Source organism: Thalassophryne amazonica, chromosome 11 (assembly GCF_902500255.1).
Source record: "Thalassophryne amazonica chromosome 11, fThaAma1.1, whole genome shotgun sequence".
NCBI classification, from domain to species: domain Eukaryota; kingdom Metazoa; phylum Chordata; class Actinopteri; order Batrachoidiformes; family Batrachoididae; genus Thalassophryne; species Thalassophryne amazonica.
In genome coordinates this window covers 72,494,775-72,522,542 of record NC_047113.1, presented here as the reverse complement: position 1 = coordinate 72,522,542, position 27,768 = coordinate 72,494,775, and the positions used below count along the sequence as shown (strand labels likewise).

Sequence of the window (27,768 nt, the reverse complement as noted above, 5' to 3'; positions counted from 1 at the left end):
CTCTGTGGCTCATCGGATGTTCCATGTGTCCTATCCTAGAGAAGCTGACTCTGGGACATCTGTCACAAGCAAAGCCATGTTGGGCGGAGGTTGCTGTTGGTGCTCCTGTCTTCTTTTCCTCTATCCTCGAGGTCCTTTGGGTCTCGAAGTGTTGTCATCCTTGATGTATGGTCTGCTCCCAAGCAGTCTGGTTGACTCCCAGTGTCTCAGTTTGGCTGGGAGGATCTGGACTCTGTGGTCATGGAACCTTTTTTTGCCCGCACTCAACTGGCTGCAATCTGTTTCAGAGTTCTCTGTACAGCACTTGGTTGGCAGGTGATTGTCTGCCATGCAACGATGGGGCCGGTCCAGTGGAGGTGTGTAGGAGTAGCATGCATTCAATGCTGGTGCACCTGGCTCATTGGAGGATCTCCATGTGAAGAATGCAGTCTTCACAGGTGAGCTAAAGGATTTGTAGGGGAGAGTTACGATGCAAACTGCTTTGCACACTGCTTTTTTTGGTCTGTAGGTTCCAGTTGGTGAAGATGTGATCTGTGAGACAACCAAAGGCCTGAACTATCCAAAAAAGTTTTTAAATTTAGTCAAGATAGAAACAACCTTTTTTGGTTGAACCAACTGTTGGGTCTTCTGGTCCAGACCTGTGGTCCGACACAGTTGTCACACCTGCTATATTGGCTCACAACTAACTCAAAAGTCAGGTCTAGATCAAACAACATAGGTGAGATGGAGCCATTGATGGTCTGCTCTGTGGTTATTGCCAGAATACCTGAATACTCAATTGCACCACTTACTGTTAAACCACAATGACAAAGAATACAGTTGCCCTGGATTACTAACGATATCCAAATGTTTCAGTTTAAACAAATGGGTTTGGGGGGGAAAATGGCATAAGTGGCATCAGTTAAGCTGCTGAAAGCTTGTCTATCACACAGATTCCTCCCAACCAATAGCAATCTGTTGATTTTAAATACAATACAAAAACTCAATATGATCACTTCTGGTTTAAATAATATCCCTCCTACACAACAGTCTAAACATAATGAGCTTCACAAGAATAGAATCTGTAATCCATATGCTAATGGCCTTGGCATTTTTGTCTCGCTTCATTATGGAGATTTAATGCACACAGATGAGCTTTCAAGCCACTTTTTCTAACACATGAAACGTAATCAAAGCTTGCATTGTAAGGTTCAAAAGGTGACTCTTTGGGCTTTGTGGATTTGATTTGCATCTTAAATCTAAAGACTAACAGTACAAAAACACAGCACGCATGCAGACTGAGCTAATTACTGTAGCTTCTGTCTTCCTGAATGTTCACAGATTATAATGGTGCCTGCACGAGGAGGGAATAGCGAGTAACATCATGTGGAACAATATGAATAATATGAAAAACAAGGTTGAGCCCCTATTCTGGAGGCAGCGTCTGTTCTGTCTGAGTGAATATTAAATGAGGCACTGCACAGAGACCGTTTGGATTCATACAGCTGACTTGCAACAAAGTATTTTAACATTTGCAATTTTTTAATCTACACAAAGGACGATGCCCAACAGGACACTCAAAACATTAGAACCAGTGCAGAAACCTCTAACCATGTTTATGTGGGGATAAAAACAAAACTGTTTTGACCGTATTTTCCAGACTGAGTAGTGTGTTTTGTTTGCTTGATTGTTTTGGGTTTTTTCAGTTTGGGAGGTCCTGCAGTTTATACTCTGGTTTATACTCATATACCAACAAACCAATTTCATTAATAATAATTACAATGATGATGATCTTAAGCTTTCCCACAAATCAAAGGATGAAACAAATAAACTCCCAATAGTAAAAAAAATAAAAAGCCAATAATACAAGTCCATGATGACAATGCACAAAAATTCAAAATTATAGTGCTGATAAATCAAATGGACTCATGTTTTTTAATGTGGTGTTTCCAAAGCGATGGACCTGTCCATATCCGCATGATGATTTATTTTGTTCAAAATGCATAAAATAACATTTATTTTCTCCACCTTCTTTATTTTTCAGAATTTAACAGACCTTATGTTACCACACCACAAACTGAGGGTTTCTTGCATAATTCCATTCTTTACTTCTCCATGTTGCTGTGGGCCAGCTACCTGTGAACATTTGCTTTCTTTTGTCAAAATGGCATCATATAGTATTCAATATGTGGGCAGCATGGTGGGTTAGTGGTTAGCACTGAGCATCACAGCAAGAAGGTCAAGGGATCCATTCCTAAATGTGACCTTCGTGTGGCGTTTGCATGTTCTCCCCGTGATTGTGTGGGTTCCTCCGGGTGCATCAGCTTCCTCCCACATCTAAAGGCATGCAGATTAGGTGGATTGGAAACTTTAAATTGTCCATAGGTGTGCATTGTGGTGTGAATGTGTTTGTTTGCTTATATGTGGCCCTGTGACAGGACTGGCATCCTGTCCAGGGCATACCCGGCATCATGCCCTATGACTGCTGTGCTAGACTCCAGCCCCTGTGACTATTACTTGGAGTAAGCTGTTGAAGATGAGTGAGTCAGTGAATATTCAATATGCTGTCCAGATGCATGATTTGTCCATCTTGCTTATTTTTGGAAACTAAAGTCCACGTGTTAAGTAACCGCACATGCTGTGGTGTGCACTGTTACCCCTTCCTGTCCTTTGTTAACCCTCTGGGGTCTTAGCCATGTATACGACGGCTAAGACCAAGCTTTACTAAATTATAAATAACTTTTGAATGATATGAGATAGAACTTACTTTTTTTTTTTTTTTGCTGAAAGTTAACACAGCAGACTTCGAGCCAGCCATTGGCCATCTTTGTACTCCTCATAGAAGCTGTGTGATGACGAGCGCAGTGTGAGTGTCCAATCGGAATTGGTTCACCGTCACATGATTTTCCAAAATCCAATCGTAGGGCAGATTTACCTCACATGAAAAGCCAAAGATCGTTTTCAGGAGTGACATGTTACTAGTTGGCCCAATTGAATAGCCTCCTGGGTGCTCCAATGAGTACATACTATTAGTACATACTCAGTGCACCCTGCACCATTACGCACAGCGATCAGTGAAAGCAGGAGCACACGGAAAGCCTCTGATGACAATCTCACATGCTCAAACAAAGAGTGTGTAACTATCAGGATTGCTCACTAGTTTGCATGTGAATGTTACTGGATAACTCTGTTGCTTTCTCTGCATAAAGCACTGTTTACCATATCAATGGACAACAAAACGCATAGACCATTTTGTATATATGTTTAAAATGTGCATTTGTGTTTATTGTTTGAACCTTTTTGTTGTACACATCTTTCACAAAATACCTCAAATTATCTTTATAAAGTGTCAAAACAGTTGGTTATTATAGTTTGCTGTGTGTTTTGAATAAATGTGTGTGGAAAATTATTTTTCGCTTTATTTTTTCCTTGCCTATTTTTGATTGTAAACCTTTATTACACTTATAAAACACAACAAAACATATATATTCTGAAAGCACAGGTTGTCCTGAAAAAAAGAGACATAAACTTGATTGTGGGATGCAGGGAGAGCTGTTAACAGCAATAATAAAACATTTATTGCCAGGCGAGTGAACTGTCCAAAAAATGCCCTCAGACCCCAGCCCCAGAGGGTTAAACACATCCCCAGAGAAATGCTGTGTTACAGTGTTAGTTTTACACACACACACACACACACACACACACACACACACACACACACACACACACACACACACACACACACCACACACACCACACACATCTTTGTTTTCTCTCTTTTTCATTTCAGATTGGATTTTTTGACAGGTGCAACTTATACTCTAGATATGTTTTGGTATAAAATACACCTATTTCTCACTTAAAATTACAGAGCTTCAAGATAAAATTATTGACGAAACAACTTATGTTATTTGATGGTGGCAAGCTTGAATGTTACAGTTCTGCACAAACTAGAAAAGCCAGAATCACTAATATTTGAAATTTTGCCTTTCTTGCCAAAGTGGAATTCTCACCATTTCCTTAAAGTACAAATTACATACTCTGTCATTTCTGGCCTAAGTCATGCTAGCCCTGTGCAACCTTTCTCTTAGAGAGTTCTCTAATCAGGGTTAAAAAAAAAAAGGCTTATTAAATTTAGTTAACAAGTTAGTTATCTATTGTCTTGTCACATCTTGAAAATGCACGCAATAATTTATGCTATTCCCGTATTAAAGCTCATCGTGCTCCATGTCATTTCATTATCTAAAATTTTTTACTTTGTTCAGTTCTTGGCATTTGATTTCAGAAACAGATTCACTATACCTTTATAATTTCACAGAAATCAAATCTGAGCTAATGGAAGTTGACTTTAAACTGATGGATTGCTCTGATTTAAGTCAGTACCTAAAATAATGTTCAGCTATCTTGGGCTCTTGTTTCAAAGTGGGGAAGTATCATAACTGTTGTTTCAAAATTAGGGGAAAGGGAGTAAAACGCTTCATTATGCAATTCAATCTGCCAGAACCTTGCACTCATGAAGACCTGGAAATGTTCAATCCCCATGTCAGACCCTGTGTCCTGCACCGGACTGGTGACTTGAGAAGAAGAGGAAGAGGTCAGCTGACATTTCAGCTTTAACTATGGTCATAAATTTTGGGTAGTGACTGCAGCTCTTTGATGCAAACACATAAGATGAGGTTCCCCAGATTTGGCTCATATCCAGCTTACCACGCAGCATGCTGTCCTTTTCCCACGATGACCTGACCCAGGATTAAAATTAGAAAACGGATGGATTTAAAGGAGTCTTCCATATTAGTGTCATCCTGTGTTTTGAATTATGTTTTTTTTTTTTGTAATCTATAAATTGAATCAATAATGAAAGCAAAAAGGGATTTGTGTGTTCAAAGGTTTTAATGACCATTTTTTCAACAATACGTTCCAACTGTAAACCACTTGTGCTACAAAAAAAAGTCGTTCTCCCACGTATCATGAAAATAAATCTTTTCACATTATTTTAAAGTTCATGCTCAGTGAGCTAAGAACCTCATGCTGTTATAGTACAATGCTCATCATCTATTCATGTTTTTTTGCATTCTTACAGTTTGTTTGCAAATATAATTCTTTACAACGCTTATTTTAGTGCCAACAAGTGTTTGATTATGGGGATCTTGAAGTTGGGAGGCATGATGACCTTCTACCACCCAGTAGCAAAGACAACGGCAAAAAAAAAGAAGAAAATCTATTCTGCTTTAAACTGGGCTTGACAGGTCTGACTTTTCAAAATGAAGAAAAAGCATGGGCTTGATGAAACATTACGAGAGGAAAAAGAACAAAGCATTGGAGGGTGTCTGTTATTTAAATCTATGTTTTGAAAATGTTTGAATCAGCAAAAAACACAGAGTTTTGAAAGAAGGCTGCATTCGCAAATCCTGCATTTGTTTCATGCTGACACGATGCATCCAAGAAGATATGATGGATGCCCACATTTACAGACCGAAAGCACCTTCAAATCATCGAAATGCTTTGAGGGATGCTGCACCTCTGAAGTATAATGGGGCCAAGGAGAAGAGTGAAATGTGCCACAGACCTGTTAGGAAAATCATCCAAATCAAGGCAACTCTGACCCAGACAGATTTAATCATTGTCCGATTTACAACCTCAATATGTGTGATGTTTCAGTGCCACGTTCACATCTTACGCTCATTTGTTTTCCCATCAAACAAGTGCAATAAATCACAGAGAAACTGGGTGCACTTTGTTTTAGAGAGTTTCCTTCTCCTGATGTAATATCAATGAAACTTGAGGTTGTGGAGAAAGCACATAGAAACTTTATATTGTCCTACGAAATCACAGCCTGAAAAATGAGACATCTCACAAACAGTTTGTTCATATCGGTCTAAAGCACAGAATAACAAAAGTAGAAGGCTATTCTTTAGTTCGGATACGTAGACCAAGTCCAACAGTGACCGACCTTGTCATGTTAAAGATCAGGTGTGGGAACATGTACTGGCTGCCATGTCCACCACACTATAGTAATAGCTGTCAACCACCCTGGTGGAAAACTGATCTTTCAAAAGTAATCATCTGTCTGCAAAGGCCAAGTGAAATGTGGGTGTCCCGTTGGCCTTCTCCAGCTGCTGTGGTCCAGTTGCATGCCAAATCATGACCAGAGACATATGCCACATGGCCAAAATGTTGTAGCTGACGTTCCCTCACAATGCAAGTAACTGCTCGTTTGATACAAAGACAATCCAGCAGTGCCTCTGAAGAGACCTACTGTAGTGCCAAAGACATCTCATCATCAACTTAGGTCACTTGCTAGAGCCCAAATTTCACAACCATACAGTAAGACAGGAAGCAGAAGGACCCTAAAGACTTGGACCTTCATTCTCCTGCAAAGAAATCAGCATCACCATACACCTGTTGAAAAAAACTTGACTCAAGTCATCTATTATTGAACACAGAATGCAGTTCATCAATATATCCATTTTCTAAGTCAGCTGATTCCAGATAAGAGGCACAGGGGGCTGGAGCCCATCCCAACAGTCAATGGTCAAGAGACGGGGTGCAACCTGAACAATCTGCCACTCTTAACGGAGGCATGACGCACCTATGATCAATTTCAAGTCACCAATTCGCTGAACCTGCATGGAACTGAGAGGAAGCTGTGCCACCCGGAGGGAACCCATGCAAACACCATGTAGAACTAGAGTCGAGTCAAGAAGGGCATAAAATGAGCCAAATCCCAATGCAGATCTGTTCTTGATCTGCTGTGGTGACCGGAGTACCCTGGAGCAGCCAAAAGGGAATTTAAAACATAATAAAAGGCAGCATTACTTAAGCAATACTTTACTTTGGCTTAGATATTTTTCTTTTATTTATATCATGTTGTACGAGGTCTGTCAATAAAGTAACGGTCCTTTTTATTTTTTTCAAAAACTATATGGATTTCATTCATATGTTTTTACGTCAGACATGGAAGCTCGGCTTTCCATGACAAAATCTCTTGTTAAAAGTGAAATCTGCCGGAAAATGGCTGATGTCCAGCTCTTGTGATAACCAGCGAAAGAGCACACGACGGTCTCGTATCCACAGAGCCATCCGTTTAGAAATGGTCCGGTGGCTTGTGCCGCGTCGTCGCAAGCTTGGAGCGCTGCGCGCCGAGCGTCCTTAAAAGGGTCCTTAAAGCTGTAGTAACAGACCTTATTCTCTGTGAAGTCCGTAAAATTTTCACCGAAAGCCAGATACATTTTTCGAATGGTTTCCAGGTGCCAGTCTCTAACAGCTTCTGAAAAAATTCTGATGGAAAAAAAAGTCCTTTTCATTCCAGCCATTTCCAGACAATGAAAATCCGACGAGGGGGCGGGACCACTCCTTCCAAAGGAGTGCTCACAGGCGAATGATGTCACCGACAGGCGTGGAAAAAACTCACGCATGCGCACGAGGGTTCAAGCATGTCTGACGTAAAAACATATGAATGAAATCCATATAGTTTTTGAAAAAAATAAAAGGACCGTTACTTTATTGACAGACCTCGTATAGATTTGTTTTTGGTTTAAGTTTAAAGGGAATAATTTTCAGTATTTTAACATGAAGAAGCCTGTTTTTTTTTCCCCAAAATGACATCCATCTATGTATTTTCTACACCTGTTTACTCCAATTAAGGGTTACGGGGGGGCAATCCTACCAGTCATAGGGCATGAGGCGGGATACACCCTAGACAGGACCCCAGTCTGTCACAGGGCAACATTCAGACAAACAAACACATTCACACCCACACACACACCTATGGACCATTTAAAGTTTCTAATCCACCTAACCTGCACATGTTTGAATGTGGGAGGAATTCAGAGCACCTGGATGGAACCCACGCAAATACGGGGAGAACATGCAAACACCACACAGAAAGTCCATGGGTGGGAATCGATCCCATGACCTTCTTGCTAGGAGGCAACATTGCTAACCACTAAGTCACCATGTTGAACCCAAAATGACAAGGAAATTAAAATGTGTAAAAGCCAAGGGTGTGTTGATGTTATATACATACACTGTACATATTAAGACTGGTAAACGGGTGTGACAGGATGCAAATGCTGGACTCGGACTCAAGGCTTAGTAAACAAAAGCAGTTTACTTGGCAAAAAACAGGAAGCAAGCAGGTTGAGAACGAGACAAAGAAGGCTGGAGAGAAAGCATAGAGCGCATCAATCTGGCGAGGTAACAGGGCAAAAAGAGGATCTTAAATACACCCAAGTGATGAGGTGTAGATTGGGAGCAAGTGTGCATGGAACTCACCAGAATGAGGATGTGGCCAGGGAGAGGGAAACACCCACCACCAAGAAACAGGAGATACAACCAAGAGAGACAAGGACAGTAAAACCCAAGCAGGGAAAAACCCCGACAAGAGAATAAGACTACACCGAAGCAAACATAGCAAAAGCATGAAAACAATACCAGGCAGAACTTCACATCCTGACAGTACATGAGTCCTGTGAAATCACGACACAGCAAATGTGTGAAGTTCAAACCTGGAAGAACAAGAACAAAACTGAGAAAAGCCCAATAAGAACCAAAAGGCCAAAATAAGAACAAATAAAATGGGAAATGCCAATGACAACTCAAAAAAAAAAAACAAAAAAAAAATAGCTGAAGAGACAACAAAACAATCCAGCAAATACACAGTTACGTGACAAGTATTCAAACAATCACTAGCTATTTCAATGTAAAGTTCTTCAGGAAATACTTACTTATTACTAATACTACTTATTACTAGAGAGACTGAATGAGATGCAAATGTTTCTTGTTCATTGTCTTATGATTGATGATGAATTTTCCGCTCATGGTTTCACATGTTCCTTTTACATTTATTAGGACAAAATTTACATTACAAGACAAATATTTAGATTTTTTTAAAGTGTATCTAAACTTTTTTTTTTTTTTAGCAAAATGCTGTGTTGAAATTGTAAAGTATTCATTTAATAACTACTGTAAGACTAATCAAGATCACAAGAAAACTGGTTGTGACAATAAAAAAAAATAAAAATAAAAAATAATAATAATCATTACTTTTCCCATCACTTGGACTCTGATTTAAAACTGAAGGTCAAATTGCCTAACAGCTCTGGGATCAGATCATACTAAGAGTGAACAATAGGCTTCATTCCACACATGCACCTGGACTTTCACACAGTAAACAAACACCCTGCAGCACTTCATTGTTAGAGATTTGATCAGCCGTGCAGTGGTGCTGACTTAAACCCATTCTACCTCCTAATGGAAGTCCATTTAGATGACAAGCAGTATAGTGCCCCCTTTTCTCATGTGGGTCTATAAAACAAGTTATACATGGGAGAGAAAGATGGAAAAGTGTTTCCCATTCTCAAATAAGATGAAAGAGACCGTGGCAGTTCATCAGTTTAGACCTTCGGAACAGCCATTAGTTGTTGGCTGCAGGGAATTCTCCAAGTTCAACAGGAAATATTATGCGTAACGAGAAAAACAAGAGGACTTACACCATGAGGAATTCTTGGAGATGACCTCAAGAGATGTTTGAAAGAACAATACAATTTAAATTTAGATAAACAAGTGGCAGAATGAGTTGCCGTGGAGGTTGTCATGGATCACACAGTGCTTATTCTGCTTCAATGCTTAATGACTACTTCAGCAGTAATGGACTCATGGGAAATAAGTCAGCAGCTCTATAACCATTCCAGCTCAATCCATGCTGTTTGCTGGGATTGTTCTCCTTTTTTGAAATAAGGTCATTATGGCCTGTGGTTTGGGCGCACCATGTAGGTGTGGCTTTTATTGAAAAGACAGATAGCTTGCTTCAAGGTAAATGTGGCACATTCCGCTACATTCAAAATGAAGTTTTATACTGTAACTTACATTATGCATTTTGCAGATGCTTTTATCCAAAGCCACCTACATTTAGTGGTGGACACAGTTCAGCTAACATCTAAAAAATGAAGTTTAACATTTCCGTTGCAGATCAGCTTATCAGCTAACTTTTAACTTTAGCAGACAAATTAGCTCTGCAGACTTTTTGAAAATTTAATTTAATGATCAAAAACATTTGTAACCCTAAAAAACACTCATTTGTCCTTGTTGAACTGTCTACACTATTTGTATAACAGGAGCAGGAAGAAAAGCCAGAATATATGCATTAATTACATTGTTACAATAATTTCACATGTGTATTTTTATTTCTTAATACTTTTTTAATGATTTCTGTACTGTGAATACATTGTATGTTGAATTATATAACTGTTTAATTATTTAATTGTGTGTGTACATCTTGATCATAATCTGATTGGCAGTGGCTATTCATACCCTACGTAGTCATATAGTGAACTTCTATTGGTATATAGCATTTATTTCATTGGTCACTATGGGTCACATGATCATGAGGTTATGTACTGTTACTTGCATGTGCTATGATACAGATTCCTAAATGACATTAACCACAACCACTAATCCTAATCCTAACCATAACCCCTAGCTATAACCATTAACCCTAACCATAATAATGTCTCACTGTGTACAAACAGAATTTGTAATTATTAATACAGCTGCATACGAATAGCCACCTCCAATCTGATTTTAGCATGCTAAAACCTCTGTTTTTACAGTTCAGTAAAATGAAACGTCTGCTCTTTAGGTCTGTTTTTCAGGTTTTGAGAGACAAAAAACAAAGCCAAAGATTATTTCATAACATAAAGGTTAGCAGTTATCGTTAGCTTTAGCTAAATGTTTTAGCAGTTGAGATTATCACTGTTAGCTTTCCGGTTAGCAGATTAGCAGCTACTAAAGCTAACTTTTAGGTTAGCTTTGCCCACCATTGATGCCTGAAACTCCGCAGAAGAGAATGATTGTACATCAGAAACAATTTGATATTTTGTATCTTACTAAAGGACACTGAATCACTCAGACAGGCATAGTGATCAATCATGTCAGCTATTTGAATTGAAAAGGTGACTTCCTCTACAGCTTGAGTCAAAAACACTCGTCCGCTCATGAGAACCTTTTATACCTGTCCATTCCTTATACCCGTGGTAACATGCAGATCAATGATTTCACATTTCTCTAACTTGCCTCTTTGTGCATATTTTGTGCACAAATCGATAGTGTACTTGAAGGATTAATGATGCAGGACCATAACTGATCCATTAATAAAACAGCTGTGCCTAATCCATACTGAACAAATCAATGAACATCGGCATGCCATGTGCCCGTACTATAGGGGCATGGTTTCCCAATATTTCAGTGCTAATAAACTGCTCGAATACTGCATAAAAAGGTCACTGACAAAATGTTTCCTGCTGATATGGCTTCCTTGAAGCAATTCCACTTGTTCTGTGGGAACTCCTCTAAATCCTCCTCCATATCTCTCATTCTGACTGTTTGTTTCTGTGTGGTCCCATCTAGGCATAAGTCTAAAAATGTAAAATAAAAAATAATAATAATAATTGGAAGCAACAAAATCCTTTTAGTTTGTCCAAATACTTAAGGTCTGTAAAAATGGTGAGACTGCGTGTGAAAATGTCTGTAAAACCTTAATGCCTAATACAATATTTTAATTAAAGTGTATAGTCACCACTACAAGCACATCTTGATTCTTTCATTTAATCGCCATTCTGTGTTCTGTCATTATACCCACATGCAACATATCGCGATGCAGCAATGCTTACAAGTGAAATTGTTGGTTCCCGTTTGCATTTCTCTGTATGTGGATATTTCATATCGTTCAAGGATACGGACATCCTAAGCTCAGCAAAGCTTGACAAATTGTGAGCAAAGCAAATTACAACTGTTAGTAGCTTTTGTTCCATGCATCTACAAATATATCTAACAGGTTGGTCTTCTCCATGTCCCACAGCAGCCTGTTCTTAAGGGCCCGGTCCCACTGGTGTTTAGGAAGATTTGCGTATGAATTGCACACAGTATTGGTGTATATTCGCCAAACATCCGCAATATTCGTGAAACGTGCCTGTATGAGTCGGCCGACATCCACACACATTTGCAATTATCGGCAGAGGCACGTTTTTCCATTGCCAGGATTTTTGAGCTGCACAAAATTTTGGTTGCAGATGACATCCGCCTTACAAACTCAATACATACTCAATCTATGCACTGTATATCCACTGTTATCCGCTGATATCCACAACTGACAGGGTATTGTGGCTTGGCAGCGGATTGGGACAGTGTGCAAAACAGATATATAGCGTGCATATTATGTCCACATCACAAACTAAAATAATTTGTTGCGAATGCATACAGATTGGCCAAAAATAAAGCGTTCGTACACTGTAAAAAAAGACTGTTTATACAGGAAAACGCTGGCAGCTGTGGTTACCAGGGAATTCCTGTAAAAAATACAGCAGCACACTAGATAACATTACAGACATAATATGTAAATGGATTTACAGTGAATGAACCACGGCTGACTCACATTAAAAAACTGTTAAATCTACAAAAAAAGAGAGCCTATGCTCTCTTTTTTTGTAGATTTAACAGTGTATTATGTCAAATTTGCATCTGATTTGGTAACAATTTACGAATGCATAACAAACACTTCAGGTAAACCCAAAGTACTATATAAATGTGGCAGAAATCGACATACTTGCCAGTCATTGCCAGTCCAGCTGTGGAGACATACAGTAGTTATGGATCCCCAAAGACGTAGTGCGATAGTTGCTGCCATCCAATAACATACCAATCAGGGGGCGGGGTGGGAGACCAGGCCCATCTGTTGCTGGAGGAGGTGGGGTGGGAGATGGAGCCCGTATAAACCCAGCGTATGATGACAGAAGCCATGAATCCTGTTCCCAGAGCGCTGTAGCCCAAGCGCGTGCCTCACCTCGAAGCAGATTAATTACATAAGCCACCCGGGTGGCGTCTGATGCGTACATAACTGGACGCTGTGCAAAAACGAGCGAACACTGCATTAGGAAGTCTGTGCACGTTTCTACACAGCCTCCGTACGGTTCGGGAGGACTTATGTAAGCTTCAGGGGACGGTGGGGGGGGTATTGAACGGCCAGTGGAACATCTCTATCAGGCACCGGGCCAGCAGGAGGAGACACTGCAGCGACGCTTGACTCGCGTGCTTCCACTCTGGCGGTGAGAGCCTCCATCCTCCGATTGAGGACTGCATTTTGCTCAGTTACCAGCTGTAACTGAGCAGTGAAAGCAGTAAGGATGTGCTGCAGATCACTTACCACGCCTCCTGCTGCCGCCTGCGCTCCTTGTTCTCCCATTGGCTGTTCAAGCTGTGGTTGACGCCCCTCGGGATCCATGACGAATGGCCGAGAAATCCTGTTGGGAAGGTGTCGTAACACGGACCCACAACAGGGGGCGCAAGTGAACGGACAATGGATAAGAAAAGGAGTAACAATTTAATGTTGCGAAAGTACACAACGGAATACAAACAGAAATAACAGGTGCCAATTGTATACAAGAGGACAGTGGGCAGGCTCGAAGATAGGAGACCTCTGATGAACGAGGAGCCGGGGCCCACACCGCTTCCACCACCAACGGCCTGAAGAACACCGGAGCCGCCAAGTCCCGAATCCCCAGGTGGTCTCTGTCCTCCGTTGTCGGCCCTGGTATGCTGGCAAAGAAGAAACAGAAGGAGGTGAGTGTGAGTCCTCACACCAGCAACCTTTACACTCAAACTCTCTGGGAGGGAAAACCTCCACCTCCAGATACGTTTCTCTCGTGCAGCTCCTGTTGGTCCCTCTTCTGGATCACCACAGGAATGCGGCTGCACACAGAACAAAGTTTAGACAATCGATAAGTCAGCAGAGAAATTACCTTTGTGGTAGATGATTTCTCGGTGAGGAGGTGGAGTTGTGATCCGCTTCTTGTAAGGAGGTTAATGAGAGACAGCTGGTGAGGTTGACAGGTGACAGCTGTCACTTCCAATAGCTCTGGCGCCCTCTCATGCTTGAAGCCCGCACTCCAAGCAGGGCGCCGACTGGTGGTGGTGGGCCAGCAGTACCTCCTCTTCAGCGGCCCACATAACAGCTAATTTCCATCCATAGTCCCAGTAACACAAAAACAGGCTAAAACCACACAACATACCAAAGTAAATTAATTATGACAAAAAACAAAAACAAAAATTAAAACAAAATACACATACAGATATTTACAATTCAAAGTAACAATAATTAATAGATAATAATAAATATCTATTAATCAACCTCCAATGAAAACTAAACTGAAAACAAAAGTGTTCACAGAGCGCAACACAGCCAGTATCAGGCATGCAAAGAAAGCATAACATAGCTATTAAATTTAAGTTTTCTAAAAATAAAATATAACAAAATGCATGTGGGCGGGAAATTGACCTTGACCTCTGACCGTGATTGTTGACCAAATTTAAATCACTTCTTCCTGTCCATAGGCCCATGATCAAAATTCAATTTACCATTCTTACTCATGCACAGACATACAAACACTTGCTTCAGGACAAAGGTAATCACTAGAGCGTATGCCTCTGGCAATGTCACTAATTAAAGACTCATAAAAGTAAAGGCATTAAAAAAAGACCTGACTGCATTACCTCAGGGAGCTTTGGTGGACGCAGCTCCTATAAATGGTCCACTCGTGCCAGTCTTGACACTTTTTGTGCAGATTTGTTTCCTTGCCAGATTCTTAAAGGCTCTTCAAGGCAATGATAGCAGCAATATGATTGGTTTAATTTACATTACTCCCAAAACATGCCCATGCCTAAAAAAGTGACTAAATGCATCCCATTTGTCTCATGTGCCTTAATTTGCTCCAACACTACACACCATGTAAATAGCAAAGCAGACTTGGACAAACCTTAAATACACATGCACATCACTCTTTAGTCTAGAAAGTCAAGGTGGAGATATTGAAATGTCTTTGAACAATGTAAGGACACGACATGATGCCAGAACAACTTCAGTGGTCTTTGGAATTGATCATACAGATCTGTGGATGTTGATTCTCACAGGATATTTACTTATTTCTTTTTTTTAACGTTTGTAAATGTTAGTTTTTTTTTTTTTTAAACTTGGGTATTGATTGGATGTGAAATGCTTAATGCACCTATGTGGAGCAAGTCCAAGCTTTTGTCCACAAAATATTCAATTTGTATTTCTTTAATTTGTCACCTGTCTGAAGAAGATAAAAGTCCTACACAGGCCATGATGGCCATTTACCTTAAATACACATTTGTAGATTTACTGCAAATACTGTTGCCCACTTCAAAAATAATAATAAAGAAACATAACATTTTAAATTTAACACTCAGTTTGCTTGATTTTTCACACAAACATGCCCTCTGCTGTGAAGGCAATCTGTTGGGCTCTTTGTCATTCCCACTCATGGAAGATCTGGCAGAGTGAATGAACAGCCTTGGGTTTTCTTTGGTCCCCACTAAACAGAGGAGTCAGAAGGTGCAGTTGGGACAGAGAGGGGTGCAGGATGGGTGGGGGGGGGGTGTACAAACACAAGTGAACAATATGCATCCATACAGTATCTGGCAGGGCTTTTGTCTCCCATGACAGCTGAGTGCACAGAGGGGGGCCCGTAATAATGAAATGGATTAAACGTGAAAGCAAGAAAGCAACTCAAAGGCTGTGGTGGTGGTGGTGGTGGAGGGTTAGGGTCAGTTGGGGGTGGAAATATTTAATATGTGCACAGTGCTGAATAAAAAAAAAAAAATCCATTCAAAAGTTGTCTCACAAGAATAATACATGAATTTAAAACATAATTTCTTTTTAATGGTTGTTATACACAGATTCTGGAGAATAATTGTCCCCTAATTGCTGGCAGGCTTTTCTTTTTTATATACATATGTAACATAGTAACATATCAGCCCAAATAAATTCCCTGACTAATGAGAAAAGATGAGCTTAGCATTGCAGTAAATCACCTATAAATGTGCAGTCAGACCCGTGTCTGACGGCGCCTGTAAGCTGATTATAAAACGCATGATATCAAACAGCAGCACATTGTAACGGCTACTTTATTCAACCTACTGCTCATTCTACATGCCTTTGTTCGACACTTTTTCATCATTAGAGGGTTTGGAAGGCACACCTCCACTGGGGTCCAGGGTAAACCCCCCATCACCACCACCCCCCCAATCCTGGACGTTTTTAAAAATCTGCAGCAGAGGTCTCAAACTGATTGCAGAAACGACCGAGAGGGTGCAGGTTTTCTTTGCAACCACCCACTGCACCAGGTGATTCACTGCTTAACATCACTTTGAGCAGATGGAATCAGTTAATCAGTGAAATCACCTGGTGCAGTGGGTGGTTGCAAAGAAAACCTGCACCCTCTCGGCCCTTTCTGGAATCAGTTTGACACCTCTGATCTATAGCATTTTTCTTGCAAGCTAAATATTGACTCTCTAGTCGTCGTTTTCATTGGGAAGGGTTCACTTGTCCAAAGGTTCACTAGTCTGTGTGTATTTACTCCAAATTAAGACAAACATTGCAATTCACAGTCACCCGTGAAGGTTGGAAAATTGGCATTTGAAGTAAATGCCAAAGTCTTAATTACAGAATATTGTGTATAACATTTACATTGTATGATGCATCTTTATAAAAGTAGTATAACAAACAGAGGTAGTTTTTTTATTAAAGTAACGTTCACTCTCACATCACAGATGAATGCAACATCTTTTACTTAAAACAAAAAGTACATGTAAGTGTACAGCAAGTAGTGCATTCTACTGAAACATGGCATTAAAATATATTCATTGACCTGAACCTTCAGACTTGTGGGATGTTCCCATTTTGAATGCACTGGAAATCTTCTGCACTGCGGTAACTAATTCTGTGTGTATCAACCAGACTTTGTTTATGCAACACTTTTCCCATATTTTACCACACCTTTGGTCATATTAGAATTAACGAAGAACCACTGGTGCTTAATAAGGTCTCTGTCACCACAACATTCTAAGAATGTGTTTTCAGTAAGCTCATGCTTTACTGGTGATTGAAATTACATTTTGCTGGATTTTAACCATTACACCATGAAACCCTTCTGTTTGTGGTTAGGTTAAGACCAGGACAATCTGACCTTAAGCTCTAGTGAATTCCTGTGATAATTTTACAGTGGTGGATAGTAACAGCAAAAGGATAGTGCAATGGAATGGCCAGATAGTGTAAGGTTGTCTGAAAGTGTGGCATCAAGTATACTCCAGAATGTTGGGCTCAAATCCCTCATTACTTGGCCTTTTTCTGGTTTTTGTCACTTTAAGTTATTACAGTGTTGTAAAAAAGTTTGTGCCTCCTTGAGCTTTTACACATTTAATTTGTTATAAAACCAGCTTCTTATGTTAAAGTTTGTCAAATTATGCCCTTTAAACTCGAGTAAATCATCACTTTTATAGTTTGCTTTTGACATGTCAGGGGATTGATACATGAACATTTCTGAGTCAATGAATAGGTCTCAAACATTCAATTTCAATTCAATTTATTTTCATTTATATAGCACCAAATAATAACAAGGTTGCCTCAAGGCGCTTCACACAAGTAAGGTCTAACCTTACCAACCCCAAGAGCAACAGTGGTAAGGAAAAACTCCATCTGAGGAAGAAACCTCAAGCAGACCAGACTCAAAGGGGTGACCCTCTGCTTGGGCCATGCTACAGACACAAATTACAAAACAATTCACAAAACGAACATACAGGAAATGTTGCCTGTGCACAGGACAGATTCCGGAACAGATACCACACCCATCTCTGGATGGAGCCACAACTCAAACAGAGAGGAAAGAAAAAAAGCAGAATCAAGCATCAGAAAGACAAATACAGTGTAATTTGTCAGCATTAAGCAACAAGAAAAGCAGAAGAAATACTAAGGTGATCGCCGGCCACAAACCCTAAGCTTCACTAAAGCACTCAGAATTTAGATAAAGTTGAGTGATTGTGCAAGAAAGAGACAAGTGAGAGAAGTCACCAAGCCCATGACAACTCTCTGATGGAGGTATAGGCTTCTGTGACTGTGACTGGAGGAAGTGTACATTGCACAGATTTGGATTATTTGCTGCAGTGGTATCAGTAATTAACCAAACCACTGCAATATTTAACAAAAATTTGTATAAAATATTGTGATGTTAAACTGACATGAAATCAAAGTCTTCACTCCTAAGAGACACTTCAGCGTGACACTGTCAGCCATGGCTCTTCTTTTTTACACATATTAGAATACTGTGGCTTGTCTGCTACCAATTACTCAGTATGAGTGATAGGCAGCGGCACGAGGGCTTCGGCAGACACCAGGGTCAGCGGTGCTACTCAATTAACTACGTAACTGCACATGGGATCTGGCATGACCCTTATCTTGTATTTATAGAATAACAGACACAAACACAGAGACTGTCAAGAGGCGAGACCCAAGAGGTCAGCTGTTTTTGCTGCTGGATGTTTGCTGTTGCTGCACATTGACTGCAATGAAAAAAGGAAAGTTGAGTGAAAAGTTGGCTTTGGAACTATACGGAACTTGTGCAGCTGTGTCTCTGCTCGTTAGCTCTTTTAACCTAAGGAACCACCACTTCACGGGACAATTATTATATTTCTGATTTCCAGTGCTGTTCAAACCTTGAGCTTTTATATATTCTTTCTAAAATTATTGTCTTAAAGCTCTTTGGGCATTTTATACCTGAATGTCCAGAACAAGATCCATATGAAGGTTTTTGTTACACGTTTGGTTTCACTTTGCAAAGCTGGAGTTCCACTAAAGAACTTGTTGTGTGGGCCGCTGAAGAGGAGGTACTGCTGGCCCACCACCAGAGGGCGCCCTGCCTGAAGTGCGGGCTTCAGGCACGAGAGGGCACCGGAGCAACCGGGAGTGGCAGCTGTCACTCATCAACAAGCACCAGCTGTCACTCACTTTCCCACTTCTGACTGTTTGCTGGGTGTGCACACACCCACCATCACCTGTCTGTTTTTTCTGCCAGCAGTACTCGATCTGACAGCCAGAGGCAGTGGCCACCTGGGGACTCAGCGCTCGGTGGCTCCGGAGTGCTCCAGATCCGTTGGCAGTGGAAGACGTGTGGAATCCGGCTTTCTCTGGACGGGCGTCTTCTATCCTCGAGCCTGCCCACACGTCACGGTGAATCATTGACTGTTGATCCCAATTGTGTTGTCTGTTGCTCTGTTGTGCACATTCACAACATTAAATTGTTATATTTTGACTTATTCCATTGTCCGTTCATTTGCGCCCCCTGTTGTGGGTCCGTGTCCCTACACTTTCACAACAGAACTTTCCACAATGTATCTGTGAAGGCTCTCAGTTGTCCAGGTGGTTTCCATAGTAGAGAAGCTTGTAGAGTCAAGACAGAACAATGGCTCATTGTTACTACTTTATTTTTCCTTCCTTTAATGTTGAAGAGATTATTGCTATGTCTGTATCTTTTCTTCTACTGTCTAATTGGTGATTCTTATGATGGCCCATGGTCTCTTCCTCTGTGGCTCATCGGATGTTCCATGTGTCCTATCCTAGAGAAGCTGACTCTGGGACATCTGTCACAAGCAAAGCCATGTTGGGCGGAGGTTGCTGTTGGTGCTCCTGTCTTCTTTTCCTCTATCCTCGAGGTCCTTTGGGTCTCGAAGTGTTGTCATCCTTGATGTATGGTCTGCCTCCAAGCAGTCTGGTTGACTCCCAGTGTCTCAGTTTGGGCTGGGAGGATCTGGACTCTGTGGTCATGGAACCTTTTTTTTGCCCGCACTCAACTGGCTGCAATCTGTTTCAGAGTTCTCTGTACAGCACTTGGTTTGGCAGGTGATTGTCTGCCATGCAAACGATGGGGCCGGTCCAGTGGAGGTGGTGTAGGAGTAGCATGCATTCAATGCTGGTGCACCTGGCTCATTGGAGGATCTCCATGTGAAGAATGCAGTCTTCACAGGTGAGCTAAAGGATTTGTAGGGGAGAGTTACGATGCAAACTGCTTTGCACACTGCTTTTTTTGGTCTGTAGGTTCCAGTTGGTGAAGATGTGATCTGTGAGACAACCAAAGGCCTGAACTATCCAAAAAAGTTTTAAATTTAGTCAAGATAGAAACAACCTTTTTTGGTTGAACCCACGGTTGGGTCTTCTGGTCCAGACCTGTGGTCCGACACAGTTGGTCACACCTGCTATATTGGCTCACAAACTAACTCAAAAGTCAGGTCTAGATCAACAAACATAGGTGAGATGGAGCCATTGATGGTCTGCTCTGTGGTTATTGCCAGAATACCTGAATACTCAATTGCACCACTACTGTTAAACCACAATGACAAAGAATACAGTTGCCTGGATTACTAACGATATCCAATGTTTTCAGTTTAAACAAATGGGTTTGGGGGGAAAATGGCATAAGTGGCATCAGTTAAGCTGCTGAAAGCTTGTCTATCACACAGAATTCCTCCAACCAATAGCAATCTGTTGATTTTAAATACAATACAAAAACTCAATATGATCACTTCTGGTTTAAATAATATCCCTCCTACACAACAGTCTAAACATAATGAGCTTCACAAGAATAGAATCTGTAATCCATATGCTAATGGCCTTGCATTTTTGTCTCGCTTCATTATGGAGATTTAATGCACACAGATGAGCTTCAAGCCACTTTTTCTACACATGAAACGTAATCAAAGCTTGCATTGTAAGGTTCAAAGGTGACTCTTTGGGCTTGTGTGGGATTTGATTTGCATCTTAAATCTAAAAGACTAACAGTACAAAACACAGCACGGCATGCAGACTGAGCTAATTACTGTAGCTTCTGTCTTCCTGAATGTTCACAGATTATAATGGTGCCTGCACCGAGGAGGGAATAGCGAGTAACATCATGTGGAACAATATGATAATATGAAAAACAAGGTTGAGCCCCATATTCTGGAGGCAGCGTCTGTTCTGTCTGAGTGAATATTAAATGAGGCACTGCACAGAGACCGTTGGATTCATACAGCTGACTTGCAACAAAGTATTTTAACATTTGCAATTTTTTAATCTACACAAAGGACGATGCCCAACAGACACTCAAAACATTATAAACCAGTGCAGAACCTCTAACCATGTTTATGTGGGGATAAAAACAAAACTGTTTTGACCGTATTTTCCAGACTGAGTAGTGTGGTTTTGTTTGCTTGATTGTTTTGGGTTTTTTTCAGTTTGGGAGTCCTGCAGTTTATACTCTGGTTTATACTCATATACCAACAAACCAATTTCATTAATAATAATTACAATGATGATGATCTTAAGCTTTCCCACCAAATCAAAGGATGAAACAAATAAACTCCAATAGTAAAAAAATAAAAGCCAATAAACAAGTCCATGATGACAATGCACAAAAATTCAAAATTATAGTGCTGATAAATCAAATGGACTCATGTTTTTTAATGTGGTGTTTCCAAAGCGATGGACCTGTCCATATCCGCATGATGATTTATTTTGTTCAAAATGCATAAAATAACATTTATTTCTCCACCTTCTTTATTTTTCAGAATTTAACAGACCTTATGTTACACACCACAAACTGAGGGTTTCTTGCATAATCCATTCTTTACTTCTCCATGTTGCCTGTGGGCCAGCTACCTGTGAACATTTGCTTTCTTTTGTCAAAATGGCATCATATATAGTATTCAATATGTGGGCAGCATGGTGGGTTAGTGGTTAGCACTGATGCATCACAGCAAGAAGGTCAAGGGATCCATTCCTAAATGTGACCTTCGTGTGGCGTTTGCATGTTCTCCCCGTGATTGTGTGGGTTCCCTCCGGGTGCATCAGCTTCCTCCCACATCTAAAGGCATGCAGATTAGGTGGATTGGAAACTTTAAATTGTCCATAGGTGTGCATGTGGGTGTGAATGTGTTTGTTTGCTTATATGTGGCCCTGTGACAGACTGGCATCCTGTCCAGGGCATACCCGGCATCATGCCCTATGACTGCTGTGCTAGACTCCAGCCCCTGTGACTATTACTTGGAGTAAGCTGTTGAAGATGAGTGAGTCAGTGAATATTCAATATGCTGTCCAGTGCATGATTTGTCCATCTTGCTTATTTTTGGAAACTAAAAGTCCACGTGTTAAGTAACCGCACATGCTGTGGTGTGCACATGTTACCCCTTCCTGTCCTTTGTTAACCCTCTGGGGTCTTAGCCATTGTATACGACGGCTAAGACCAAGCTTTACTAAATTATAAATAACTTTTGAATGATATGAGATAGAAACTTACTTTTTTTTTTTTTTTTGCTGAAAGTTAACACAGCAGACTTTCGAGCCAGCCATTGGCCATCTTTGTACTCCTCATAGAAGCTGTGTGATGACGAGCGCAGTGTGAGTGTCCAATCGGAATTGGTTCACCGTCACATGATTTTCCAAAATCCAATCGTAGGGCAGATTTACCTCACATGAAAAGCCAAAGATCGTTTTCAGGAGTGACATGTTACTAGTTGGCCCAATTGAATAGCCTCCTGGGTGCTCCAATGAGTACATACTATTAGTACATACTCAGTGCACCCTGCACCATTACGCACAGCGATCAGTGAAAGCAGGAGCACACGGAAAGCCTCTGATGACAATCTCACATGCTCAAACAAAGAGTGTGTAACTATCAGGATTGCTCCACTAGTTTGCATGTGAATGTTACTGGATAACTCTGTTGCTTTCTCTGCATAAAGCACTGTTTACCATATCAATGGACAACAAAACGCATAGACCATTTTGTATATATTGTTTAAAATGTGCATTTGTGTTTATTGTTTGAACCTTTTTGTTGTACAATCTTTCACAAAATACCTCAAATTATCTTTATAAAGTGTCAAAACAGTTGGTTATTATAGTTTGCTGTGTGTTTTGAATAAATGTGTGTGGAAAATTATTTTTCGCTTTATTTTTTTCCTTGCCTATTTTTGATTGTAACCTTTATTACACTTATAAAACACAACAAAACATATATATTCTGAAAGCACAGGTTGTCCCTGAAAAAAGAGACATAAAACTTGATTGTGGATGCAGGAGAGCGTTAACAGCAATAATAAAACATTTATGCCAGGCGAGTGAACTGTCCAAAAAATGCCATCAGACCCCAGCCCAGAGGGTTAAACACATCCCCAGAGAAATGCTGTGTTACAGTGTTAGTTTTACACACACACCACACACACACACACACACACACACACACACACACACACACACACACACACACACACACACACACACACACCACACATCTTTGTTTTCTCTCATTTTTCATTTCAGATTGGATTTTTTGACAGGTGCAACTTATACTCTAGATATTGTTTTGGTATAAAAATACACCTATTTCTCACTTAAAATTACAGAGCTTCAAGATAAAATTATTGACGAAACAACTTATGTTATTGATGGTGGCAAGCTTGAATGTTACAGTTCTGCACAAACTAGAAAAGCCAGAATCACTAATATTTGAAATTTTGCCTTTCTGCCAAAGTGGAATTCTCACCATTTCCTTAAAGTACAAATTACATACTCTGTCATTCTGGCCTAAGTCATGCTAGCCCTGTGCAACCTTTCTCTTAGAGAGTTCTCTAATCAGGGTTAAAAAAAAAAAGGCTTATTAAATTTAGTTAACAGTTAGTTATCTATTGTCTTGTCACATCTTGAAAATGCACGCAATAATTTATGCTATTCCCGTATTAAAGCTCATCGTGCTACCATGTCATTTCATTATCTAAATTTTTTACTTTGTTCAGTTCTTGGCATTGATTTCAGAAACAGATTCACTATACCTTTATAATTTCACAGAAATCAAATCTGAGCTAATGGAAGTTGACTTTAAACTGATGGATTGCTCTGATTTAAGTCAGTACCTAAAATAATGTTCAGCTATCTTGGGCTCTTGTTTCAAAGTGGGGAAGTATCATAACTGTTGTTTCAAAATTAGGGGAAAGGGAGTAAAACGCTTCATTATGCAATTCAATCTGCCAGAACCTTGCACTCATGAAGACCTGGAAATGTTCAATCCCCATGTCAGACCCTGTGTCCTGCACCGGACTGGTGACTTGAGAAGAAGAGGAAGAGGTCAGCTGACATTTCAGCTTTAACTATGGTCATAAATTTTGGGTAGTGACTGCAGCTCTTTGATGCAAACACATAAGATGAGGTTCCCCAGATTTGGCTCATATCCAGCTTACCACGCAGCATGCTGTCCTTTTCCCACGATGACCTGACCCAGGATTAAAATTAGAAAACGGATGGATTTAAAGGAGTCTTCCATATTAGTGTCATCCTGTGTTTTGAATTATGTTTTTTTTTTTGTAATCTATAAATTGAATCATAATGAAAGCAAAAAGGATTTGTGTGTTCAAAGGTTTTAATGACCATTTTTTCAACAATACGTTCCAACTGTAAACCACTTGTGCTACAAAAAAAGTCGTTCTCCCACGTATCATGAAAATAAATCTTTTCACATTATTTTAAAGTTCATGCTCAGTGAGCTAAGAACTCATGCTGTTATAGTACAATGCTCATCATCTATTCATGTTTTTTTGCATTCTTACAGTTTGTTTGCAAATATAATTCTTTACAACGCTTATTTTAGTGCCAACAAGTGTTTGATTATGGGGATCTTGAAGTTGGGAGGCATGATGACCTTCTACCACCCAGTAGCAAAGACAACGGCAAAAAAAAAAGAAGAAAATCTATTCTGCTTTAAACTGGGCTTGACAGGTCTGACTTTTCAAAATGAAGAAAAAGCATGGGCTTGATGAAACATTACGAGAGGAAAAAGAACAAAGCATTGGAGGGTGTCTGTTATTTAAATCTATGTTTTGAAAATGTTTGAATCAGCAAAAAACACAGAGTTTTGAAAGAAGGCTGCATTCGCAAATCCTGCATTTGTTTCATGCTGACACGATGCATCCAAGAAGATATGATGGATGCCCACATTTACAGACCGAAAGCACCTTCAAATCATCGAAATGCTTTGAGGGATGCTGCACCTCTGAAGTATAATGGGGCCAAGGAGAAGAGTGAAATGTGCCACAGACCTGTTAGGAAAATCATCCAAATCAAGGCAACTCTGACCCAGACAGATTTAATCATTGTCCGATTTACAACCTCAATATGTGTGATGTTTCAGTGCCACGTTCACATCTTACGCTCATTTGTTTTCCCATCAAACAAGTGCAATAAATCACAGAGAAACTGGGTGCACTTTGTTTAGAGAGTTTCCTTCTCCTGATGTAATATCAATGAAACTTGAGGTTGTGGAGAAAGCACATAGAAACTTTATATTGTCCTACGAAATCACAGCCTGAAAAATGAGACATCTCACAAACAGTTTGTTCATATCGGTCTAAAGCACAGAATAACAAAAGTAGAAGGCTATTCTTTAGTTCGGATACGTAGACCAAGTCCAACAGTGACCGACCTTGTCATGTTAAAGATCAGGTGTGGGAACATGTACTGGCTGCCATGTCCACCACACTATAGTAATAGCTGTCAACCACCCTGGTGGAAAACTGATCTTTCAAAAGTAATCATCTGTCTGCAAAGGCCAAGTGAAATGTGGGTGTCCCGTTGGCCTTCTCCAGCTGCTGTGGTCCAGTTGCATGCCAAATCATGACCAGAGACATATGCCACATGGCCAAAATGTTGTAGCTGACGTTCCCTCACAATGCAAGTAACTGCTCGTTTGATACAAAGACAATCCAGCAGTGCCTCTGAAGAGACCTACTGTAGTGCCAAAGACATCTCATCATCAACTTAGGTCACTTGCTAGAGCCCAAATTTCACAACCATACAGTAAGACAGGAAGCAGAAGGACCCTAAAGACTTGGACCTTCATTCTCCTGCAAAGAAATCAGCATCACCATACACCTGTTGAAAAAAACTTGACTCAAGTCATCTATTATTGAACACAGAATGCAGTTCATCAATATATCCATTTTCTAAGTCAGCTGATTCCAGATAAGAGGCACAGGGGGCTGGAGCCCATCCCAACAGTCAATGGTCAAGAGACGGGGTGCAACCTGAACAATCTGCCACTCTTAACGGAGGCATGACGCACCTATGATCAATTTCAAGTCACCAATTCGCTGAACCTGCATGGAACTGAGAGGAAGCTGTGCCACCCGGAGGGAACCCATGCAAACACCATGTAGAACTAGAGTCGAGTCAAGAAGGGCATAAAATGAGCCAAATCCCAATGCAGATCTGTTCTTGATCTGCTGTGGTGACCGGAGTACCCTGGAGCAGCCAAAAGGGAATTTAAAACATAATAAAAGGCAGCATTACTTAAGCAATACTTTACTTTGGCTTAGATATTTTTCTTTTATTTATATCATGTTGTACGAGGTCTGTCAATAAAGTAACGGTCCTTTTATTTTTTTCAAAAACTATATGGATTTCATTCATATGTTTTTACGTCAGACATGGAAGCTCGGCTTTCCATGACAAAATCTCTTGTTAAAAGTGAAATCTGCCGGAAAATGGCTGATGTCCAGCTCTTGTGATAACCAGCGAAAGAGCACACGACGGTCTCGTATCCACAGAGCCATCCGTTTAGAAATGGTCCGGTGGCTTGTGCCGCGTCGTCGCAGCTTGGAGCGCTGCGCGCCGAGCGTCCTTAAAAGGGTCCTTAAAGCTGTAGTAACAGACCTTATTCTCTGTGAAGTCCGTAAAATTTTCACCGAAAGCCAGATACATTTTTCGAATGGTTTCCAGGTGCCAGTCTCTAACAGCTTCTGAAAAAATTCTGATGGAAAAAAAGTCCTTTTCATTCCAGCCATTTCCAGACAATGAAAATCCGACGAGGGGGCGGGACCACTCCTTCCAAAGGAGTGCTCACAGGCGAATGATGTCACCGACAGGCGTGGAAAAACTCACGCATGCGCACGAGGGTTCAAGCATGTCTGACGTAAAAACATATGAATGAAATCCATATAGTTTTTGAAAAAAATAAAAAGGACCGTTACTTTATTGACAGACCTCGTATAGATTTGTTTTTGGTTTAAGTTTAAAGGGAATAATTTTCAGTATTTTAACATGAAGAAGCCTGTTTTTTTTTCCCCAAAATGACATCCATCTATGTATTTTCTACACCTGTTTACTCCAATTAAGGGTTACGGGGGGGCAATCCTACCAGTCATAGGGCATGAGGCGGGATACACCCTAGACAGGACCCCAGTCTGTCACAGGGCAACATTCAGACAAACAAACACATTCACACCCACACACACACCTATGGACCATTTAAAGTTTCTAATCCACCTAACCTGCACATGTTTGAATGTGGGAGGAATTCAGAGCACCTGGATGGAACCCACGCAAATACGGGGAGAACATGCAAACACCACACAGAAAGTCCATGGGTGGGAATCGATCCCATGACCTTCTTGCTAGGAGGCAACATTGCTAACCACTAAGTCACCATGTTGAACCCAAAATGACAAGGAAATTAAAATGTGTAAAAGCCAAGGGTGTGTTGATGTTATATACATACACTGTACATATTAAGACTGGTAAACGGGTGTGACAGGATGCAAATGCTGGACTCGGACTCAAGGCTTAGTAAACAAAAGCAGTTTACTTGGGCAAAAAACAGGAAGCAAGCAGGTTGAGAACGAGACAAAGAAGGCTGGAGAGAAAGCATAGAGCGCATCAATCTGGCGAGGTAACAGGGCAAAAAGAGGATCTTAAATACACCCAAGTGATGAGGTGTAGATTGGGAGCAAGTGTGCATGGAACTCACCAGAATGAGGATGTGGCCAGGGAGAGGGAAACACCCACCACCAAGAAACAGGAGATACAACCAAGAGAGACAAGGACAGTAAAACCCAAGCAGGGAAAAACCCCGACAAGAGAAT

At 40.6% G+C, this 27,768-nt stretch overlaps 1 long non-coding RNA gene across 1 annotated transcript; it reads left to right on the top strand.

Annotated features, from left to right (window-relative positions):
* The first annotated feature begins 2,194 nt into the window (after window positions 1–2,194).
* Window positions 2,195–26,436, top strand: LOC117520440. The gene is made up of 3 exons (XR_004563649.1): window positions 2,195–2,335; window positions 21,742–21,808; window positions 26,423–26,436. It is a non-coding gene; the product is annotated as an uncharacterized LOC117520440 (long non-coding RNA).
* Window positions 26,437–27,768: the final 1,332 nt, after the last annotated feature.